General features: G+C 44.4%; 1 long non-coding RNA gene across 5 annotated transcripts in view; it reads right to left on the bottom strand.

Annotated features, from left to right (window-relative positions):
• Window positions 1–8,492, bottom strand: part of LOC128702115 (uncharacterized) — a 24,027-nt gene extending 15,535 nt beyond the window's left edge. For 2 of the 5 annotated variants that reach the window (XR_008409025.2, XR_008409029.2), the window contains exons 1-2: window positions 8,367–8,492; window positions 5,019–5,158 (exon numbers count right to left, since the gene is read on the bottom strand). This is a non-coding gene — a long non-coding RNA (uncharacterized lncRNA). The remainder of the gene's footprint in view (window positions 1–5,018; window positions 5,159–8,366) is intronic. The other 3 variants (XR_008409028.2, XR_008409027.2, XR_008409026.2) reach the window with 3 other exon arrangements.
• Between the last annotated feature and the right edge of the window lie 243 nt (window positions 8,493–8,735).

Here is an 8,735-nt window from a genome sequence, read left to right as displayed (position 1 = left end):
ATGGGCGCCTAGCAAACCTCAGAACAGCATTCCGACATCTTAATAAGGAATCATTCAGGACCCTGTACACCGTGTACGTTAGGCCCATATTGGAGTATGCGGCACCAGTTTGGAACCCACACCTAGCCAAGCACGTGAAGAAACTAGAGAAAGTGCAAAGGTTTGCAACAAGACTAGTCCCAGAGCTAAGAGGTATGCCCTACGAGGAGAGGTTAAGGGAAATCAACCTGACGACACTGGAGGACAGGAGAGATAGGGGGGACATGATAACGACATACAAAATACTGAGAGGAATTGACAAGGTGGACAAAGACAGGATGTTCCAGAGATTGGACACAGTAACAAGGGGACACAGTTGGAAGCTGAAGACACAGATGAATCACAGGGATGTTAGGAAGTATTTCTTCAGCCACAGAGTAGTCAGTAAGTGGAATAGTTTGGGAAGCGATGTAGTGGAGGCAGGATCCATACATAGCTTTAAGCAGAGGTATGATAAAGCTCACGGCTCATGGAGAGTGACCTAGTAGCGATCAGTGAAGAGGCGGGGCCAGAAGCTCGGACTCGACCCCCGCAACCTCAACTAGGTGAGTACAACTAGGTGAGTACATACACTCACGCGCACACACTCACGCACGCACACTCACGCACGCACACTCACGCACGCACACTCACTCACGCACGCACGCACGCACGCACGCGCATGCACACTCACGCACATGCACACACACGCGCACACACACTCACACACAATCACTCACACACACACACACACACTCACTCACACACAGGAGCTCGGACTCGACCCCCGCAACCTCAACTAGGTGAGTACAATCATACACACACACACACACACACACACACACACATGCACACACACACACAGACACACACACACACACACACACACACACACACACACTTGATAAAGCACATCAAGAAACTAGAGAAAGTGCAAAGGTTTGCGACAAGGTTAGTTCCAGAGCTAAGGGGAATGTCTTATGAAGAAAGGTTAAGAGAAATCCGCCTGACGACACTAAAGGACAAGAGAGTCAGGGGAAACATGATAACGGCATATAAAATACTGAGCGGAATAGACAAGGTGGACAAAGACAGGATGTTCCAGGGAGGGGACACAGAAACAAGAGGTCACAATTGGAAGTTGAAGACACAGATGAGTCAGAGATATTAGGAAGTATTTCTTCAGTCATAGAGTTGTCAGGCAGTGGAATAGACTAGAAAGTGATGTAGTGGAGGCAGGAACCATACATAGTTTTAAGACGAAGTTTGATAAAGGTCATGGAGTGGGGAGAGAGGACCCAGTAGCAACCGGTGAAGAGGCAGGGCCAGGAGCCAAGACTCGACCCCTGCAACCACAAATAGGCGAGAACAAATAGGTGCACGTGCACACATGCACACACACACACACACACAGGAGACAGACAGGAGATCCCAGACCCAGGAAGAAGATCAAATACAGCCTCCCTCACAACTTCCTATAGAAGCCCCCCAACCAGGTCAACCCCAGTGCAACCAAACAGTCTAAACCAAAACACCCATGCCATATCCAATGCCCCCACCCACTGCATTACAAACTCCACCCCAACAGCAACCACCCATAGTTCCTTATCAGGTCTCCCACTTCCCCAGCCCCAATATACCCCCCAAGACCACAGTCTTAGAAAAGAAGTTGAAGGTGTGGTATACAAATGCAGATGGAATAACAAATAAGTGTGAGGAGTGGCATGAAAGAATCAAGGAGACATCCCCAGACATAACAGCACTCACAGAAACAAAATTCACCAGAATAATAACAGATGCAGTCTTTCCACCCGGATATCAAATCCTCAGGAAAGACAGAGGGAGGAGGAGTTGCACTGCTCATTAAAAACCAGTGGGGTTTTGAGAAAATGGAAGTAATGGACGGCATGGGCGAAAGGGACTACTTAGTAGGAACAATCCAGTCTGAGGGACATAAGGTGATAATTGCAGTAATGTACAACCCACCACAGAACTGCAGGAGGCCAAGAGAAGAATACGATGAGAGCAACAGAGCAATGGTCGACACACTAGCCGAGGTGGCCAGAAGAGCACACATGGGGGGAGCAAAGTTACTAGTTATGGGTGATTTCAATCACAAGGAGATTGACTGGGAAAACTGGAGCCCCATGGGGGTCCTGAAACATGGAGAGCCAAGATGATGGATGTGGTGCTGGAAAACCTCATGCTCCAAGTGCAGAGAGTAGCAGGAATATGATGGGAAAAAACAAACTACAAAAGGGGGAACTACTCAGGCATGAGGAACTTCCTGCAAGACATTCAGTGGGAGAGGGAACTGACAGGAAAACCAGTAAAAGAAATGGACTATGTGGCAACAAAATGCCAGGAGGCAGAGGAGAGGTTTGTTCCCAAGGGAAACAGAAATAATGGGAAGAACAGAACGAGTCCTTGGTTCACCCAAAGGTGTAGGGAGGCAAAAACTATGTACTAGAGAATGGAAAAGGTACAGAAGACAGAGAACTCAGGAAAATAAGAGATTAGCCGAAGAGCCAGAAACGAATATGCACAGATAAGAAGGGAGGCTCAGCGACAATGTGAAAATGACATAGCATCGAAAGTCAAGTCTGACCCGAAGCCGTTGTATAGCCACATTAGGAGGAAAACAACAGTCAAGGACCAGGTAATCAGACTGAGGAAGGGTGATGGGGAGCTCACAAGAAACGACTGAGAGGTTTGTGAGGAGCTCAACACGAGATTTAAAGAAGTATTTACAGTGGAAACCAGTAGGACTCCAGGAAATCAGAACAGGGGGGTACATCAACAAGTGCTGGATGAGGTACACATAACCAAGGAGGAGGTGAAGAAGCTATGTGAACTTGACACCTCAAAGGCGGTGGGACCAGACAACATCTCTCCGTGGGTCCTTAGAGAGGGAGCAGAGATGCTGTGTGTGCCATTAACAAAGATCTTCAACACATCCATTGAAATAATGTTGGTAGAATTACCGACAATATGTAAAGTAAAAGGACTCAAGTGCAACTAATGTGACATTTTATTGTGGCAACGTTTCGCTCTCCAGGAGCTTTGTCAAGCTTGACAAAGCTCCTGGAGAGTGAAACGTTGCCACAATAAAATGTCACATTAGTTGCACTTGTGTCCTTTTACTTTACACATCCATTGAAACTGGGCAACTCCCCGAGGTATGGAAGATGGCAAATGTAGTCCCAATTTTTAAAAAGGGAGACAGACATGAGGCACTAAACTACAGACCTGTATCACTAACGTGTATAGTATGCAAGGTCATGGAGAAGATCATCAGGAGGAGAGTGGTGGAGCACCTGGAAAGAAACAAGTGTATAATTGACAACCAGCATGGTTTCCTGTGTCACAAACCTATTAGAGTTTTATGACAAGGTGACAGAAGTAAGACAAGAGAGAGAGGGGTGGATCGACTGCATTTTTTTGGACTGCAAGAAGGCCTTCGACACAGTTCCTCACAAGAGGTTACTGCAAAAGCTAGAGGATCAGGCACACATAACAGGAAAGGCACTGCAATGGATAAGAGAATACATTACAGGGAGGCAACAACGAGTCATGGTACGTGACGAGGTGTCAAAGTGGGCGCCTGTGACAAGCGGGGTTCCACAGGGGTCAGTCCTAGGACCTGTGCTGTTCTTGGTATATGTGAATGACATAACGGAAGGGATAGACTCAGAAGTGTCCTTGTTTGCGGACGATGTGAAGTTAATGAGAAGAATCAAATCGGATGAGGATCAGGCAGGACTACAGAGAGACCTGGACAGGCTACAAGCCTGGTCCAGCAACTGGCTCCTTGAGTTTAACCCTGCCAAATGCAAAGTCATGAAGATTGGGGAAGGGCAAAGAAGACCGCAGACACAATATAGTTTAGATGGCCAAAGTCTGCAAACCTCACTCAAGGAAAAAGATCTGGGGGTGAGTATAACACCGAGCATATCTCCTGAGGCGCACATCAATCAGATAACTGCTGCAGCATACAGGCGCCTGGCAAACCTACGGATAGAGTTCCGATACCTCAGTAAGGAGTCGTTCAAGCCTCTGTATACCATTTACGTCAGGCCCATACTGGAGTATGCAGCACCAGTTTGGAATCCACACCTAGTCAAGCACGTCAAGAAATTAGAGAAAGTGCAAAGGTTTGCAACAAGACTAGTGCCAGAGCTACGGAGATTGTCCTACGAAGAAAGGTCGAGGGAAATTGGCCTGACGACACTGGAGGCCAGGAGGGTCAGGGGAGACATGATAACGACATATAAAATACTGCGCGGAATAGACGAGGTGGACAAAGACGGGATGTTCCAGAGAAGGGACACAGATACAAAAGGTCACAATTGGAAGTTGAAGACTCAGATGAATCAAAGGGATATTAGGAAGTATTTCTTCAGTCATCGAGTAGTCAAGCCGTGGAATAGCCTAGAAAGTAAAGTAGTGGAGGCGGAAACCATACATAGTTTTAAGGCGAGGTATGATAAAGCTCATGGAGCAGGGAGAGAGAGGACCTAGTAGCAATCAGTGAAGAGGCGGGGCCAGGAGCTATGACTCGACCCCTGCAACCACAAATAGGCGAGTACAAATAGGCGAGTACAAATAGGTGAGTACACACACACACACACACACACACACACACACACACACACACACACACGTGTCCAAGGTTCGATACCCAGCAAGGGTAGAAACATTGGGTGTGTTTCCTTACACCTGTTGTCCCGTTCACCCAGCAAGCAAGTAGGTACCTGGGTGTTAGTTGACTGGTGTGGGAGGCATCCTGGAGGACATGATTGAAGGACCCCTTTGCTAAGAAATAAATTTTGTATGTTTATTTGTATGGTACCTACAAGTTAAATAATGTAGGCCTTGATGTCAACAAAATTGAAGAATTCTAGTCGGCAGAAACTGAAGCCAAGACAATACTGCATAAGCATCCACAGCAAATCTAATTAATATCAAGAAATATAAATTACAAAAGTCCCAAGGTTTACCTGGAGTTTACCTGGAGAGGGTTTTTGGGGTCAACGCCTCCGTGGCTCGAGTTTCAATTTTATACACAATCACTGGTAAGATCTCATTTTGATTATGTTGCTCAGTTCTAGTCCCCATATTGCAGAATGGAAATAATGTGCTGGAAAACATTGAACAATTATTATTATTATAATCAAGGGGAAGCGCTAAACCCGGAGGATTATACAGCGCCTGGGGAGGGGGGGGATGTGGAAGGCATTCAGGCTTAATTCGGGGAACTGGAGCACAGATCCAATTTCCGAAATCAAGAGCCCCTCACCAACATCAAGGAACCTTCCTTGAGGGGAACATTGAGCAAGATGACAAAGTTGATCACATGTATCTGAAACCTTTCTTACTGTGGTTTGATCCCTGGTATGGGTGGAAACATTAGGGAGCATTTCCTTAAGACATCTGCTGTCCATGTTCAACTAGCAGTAAAATAGGTACCTGGGTGTTAGTCAACTGGTGTGGGTCACATCTTGGGGACAAAATTAACCTACGTTGCCTGAAATGCTCTGCATAACCAGGGGATTTCTATATAGAATGTCGCTGACATCAGCTAGATCTTTATACATTGTATAATGTATACTTGAAATAATAATTATTACTAGGATAGGCAAAAAGCACTGAATTTGCACTCTGGAAAGCTATTAAATTAGGGAGATATGATTGCAGTGTACAAGAGGAAAACAGGGATAAATAAAAGGGCTATAAAAAATATGCAAAAAAGTATCTAGAGGGCCTTCATGTAAAGCTAACATACATGTACCTATAACTGTTAATGTAAATAACTCAGTTTACTTTATTCCTGGTACATCTTTTATTTTAACTACTTTTTCACACAGTTAAGTAACCCTTAATACAAGGACCCTAATGGAAATAAATCACTGACTTTTGGGTTATCCTAGTTAATATACACATATTCTGCTATGTATGATAATTTATGTGTACCTGTACCTGAATAAACTTTCTATTTCTAATACTTACAAGCTCCTTAAAACTAGACATAGGTTATTCAGTGGTAAATTTTAATTATGTATTATTACAACAATGGGAGGTAGCTATTAGCAGACACTCCCTAGTTACCCAAAGAACCTTGGGTAACTTTAAATGTAGGTTAGACAGGTATGTATACAAGGGGATGTGGTGGGGAATTGAACATGCCTAGCATGGTTCTTATACAAAAAAAAAATTGGTAAACTGTATTAATATTGGTAGAATTACTGACAATATGCAATTGGTAAACTGTATAGCCTGTACAGTACATTATTATTATAATCAAGGAGGAAGCACTAAGCCCACAGGATTATACAGCACCTGTGGGGAGATGTGGAAGGTGTTCAGGTTTAATTTAGGGAACCGGAGCATAGATCCAATTCCCTAGATCAAGAGCCCCTCACCAGCATCAAGGAACCTCCCTTGAGGGGCCTGTACAGCATAGCACCTACAAAGTTGCTTCACTCGCCTGTAGGTGGTCTCTCCGCTAGCCGAATACAGTGGGACATTTTCTTTCCATCAATGGCTCCATTCTGCTTGCATGCATCTCGAGGAGCCCCTTTGCCTATTGGGAGCAAGCCACCCATCATTACATCCTCTTGATGGGGGCGGATTTGATACCCATCTGCAGTGAGATTATCCCTCACCTATGCCTTTAAGGCTTCTGGGCAAGTTGGTAAGCTTTAGTAGTGCCTTTTACTCCTTGCCTGATCTCTGACCAGAGTCCTCTGTACTCCTATGCCATCTCCAATAGAGGCTACCATGCCCCCCCCCCTACTGTCATCCCATGATTAAATATAGGCTAGGCAATATATGAGTGGGTGAGTTGAACCTATTTTGTATAGGGCAATAGGTCTATTTCAGTTCTTCCTTTATGTTCTTCAAGAATAAAAAAAAAAACACAATACTGTGATTGGAACTTATGACAATTTTTCTGTCTGACTTGGACCATTAACTAGTCACTATTACTACTATTGCCTCGCTAACATGCCACTGACTTGTGTCACTACTACTATTACTACTGCTACCTTCTTATCACCTTTACCACTACTGTGCTACTTTCTACTACCACCACCTGTACTACGTACTTCTACCATTATACTACAGCACTACCTTCTCATTCTCATGGCTCCGTTTCCTCTCATATTTTCTGGCTCCCTTCCCTTCGTGCCTCTGCGTTACTAGTTAATGGTCCAAAGACTGAAATGCCGTCATACCTGCAGAGGCATCATTCTATGTGAGGGTTGTGTGTTTATGTTCTTAATTTAGTACTGTATTTTTTAACAAAAAGAATTAACTGTACCTTTCTATTGTGTCAGCCTTGGGAATGGTATGCAATCAGGTTTGAGTAAAGAAAGTGGAGAATAAACTTCTAGGTGAACAGTGACAGCAGCAGTAGGTGTAAGGTGACTAACACCCAGGTACCTACTTACTGCTAAGTGAACAGGGACAGCAGGTGTAAGGAAACATGCCCAGTGTTTCACTCATGCCAAGGATCGATCCCCAGACCTTCAGTGAGAGCCGAGGATGCTACCAACCTACGAGATCCGAGGTTTGATCCAAGGGAAAGGCAGTGCCAATTCCCTGGATCAACAGCCCTTTACCATCCAAGCCCCACCCTTGAGGTTAGAACCTAGAGGAAACCTAAATTTCAAGAGCCCAATGGAAAAGTTACTGTTTTGGGTTATCCTAGGTAATTTATGTTACTATATGCAAAAACAACCATGGGGGGGGGGAGGTTGAATAATAGCTTTAGGGCATTTGTGTTGAAATCATCTTCAGGAACTTGCAATGTTGCAGAAATGAGTAGGAAGTCCAGGTAGATTCGTTCAAAGGAATGACTAACTAGAGTAGTTCCCTTGAACATATATATACCTGGGCTTTCTAGTCATTTCTACAAAATTGCAAGCTCCTGAAGATGTGATGATTGCAACACGAAAGGCCTAGAGCTATCATTCAGCTCCCCCCCTAGTGGTTGTCTTAGCATCTTGCTTCGCTTGTTTTCAATATCTTTATTTCTACAAGTACATGTTCAAGGTATACAGTCCTAGCTGACATCACCGACATACTACTACATAGAAAGTCGCTCATTATGCTGAGCATTTTGGACAAATTAGGTCAATTTTGTCCCCAGGATGCGACCCACACCAGTCGACTAACACCCAGGTACCAATTTTACTGCTAGGTGAGCAGGGACAGCAAGTGTCTCAAGGAAACTCGTCCTAAGGTTCCAGCCGTACCGGTGATCAGAACCCCGGACCTTAACCTACGTCCACATATTACTATGTAATATATGTATGATTCTTTGTAACGTATTTGTGTACCTATACCTAAATAAACCTCACAGTAGACAGCAGCCAAAGTCACACCCGCAAGCCACGAGCACTGAGCTACAACTGACACTAATTTAGTGGATCTTGACACTCGGTCTATATCATCATGAATGTGGCTACCAGTGGTAACCCTCTTTCTGGGTTGCTACTCTCAACACTAGATGACACTACTGCTAGGTTCCTGGTTCCCTCTTAGACACCGGAAAATTTTATTTAGGAATAGTAAGTTTATTTAGGTATACACAGTTACATTGATTATCATACATAGCTGCATATGTGTAAAGAACCTAGGATAACCCTATAAAGTCTAAGTAATTTATTTCCATAGCAAAGTTCAGACCTCTACAATACAACTGTCCTCAAGGA

The sequence above is a fragment of the Cherax quadricarinatus genome, chromosome 83, assembly GCF_038502225.1.
Source record: "Cherax quadricarinatus isolate ZL_2023a chromosome 83, ASM3850222v1, whole genome shotgun sequence".
Taxonomy (NCBI): Eukaryota; Metazoa; Arthropoda; class Malacostraca; order Decapoda; family Parastacidae; genus Cherax; species Cherax quadricarinatus.
Note: the sequence above shows the minus strand (reverse complement) of the source record. Positions and strands in the feature narration are given on the sequence as shown.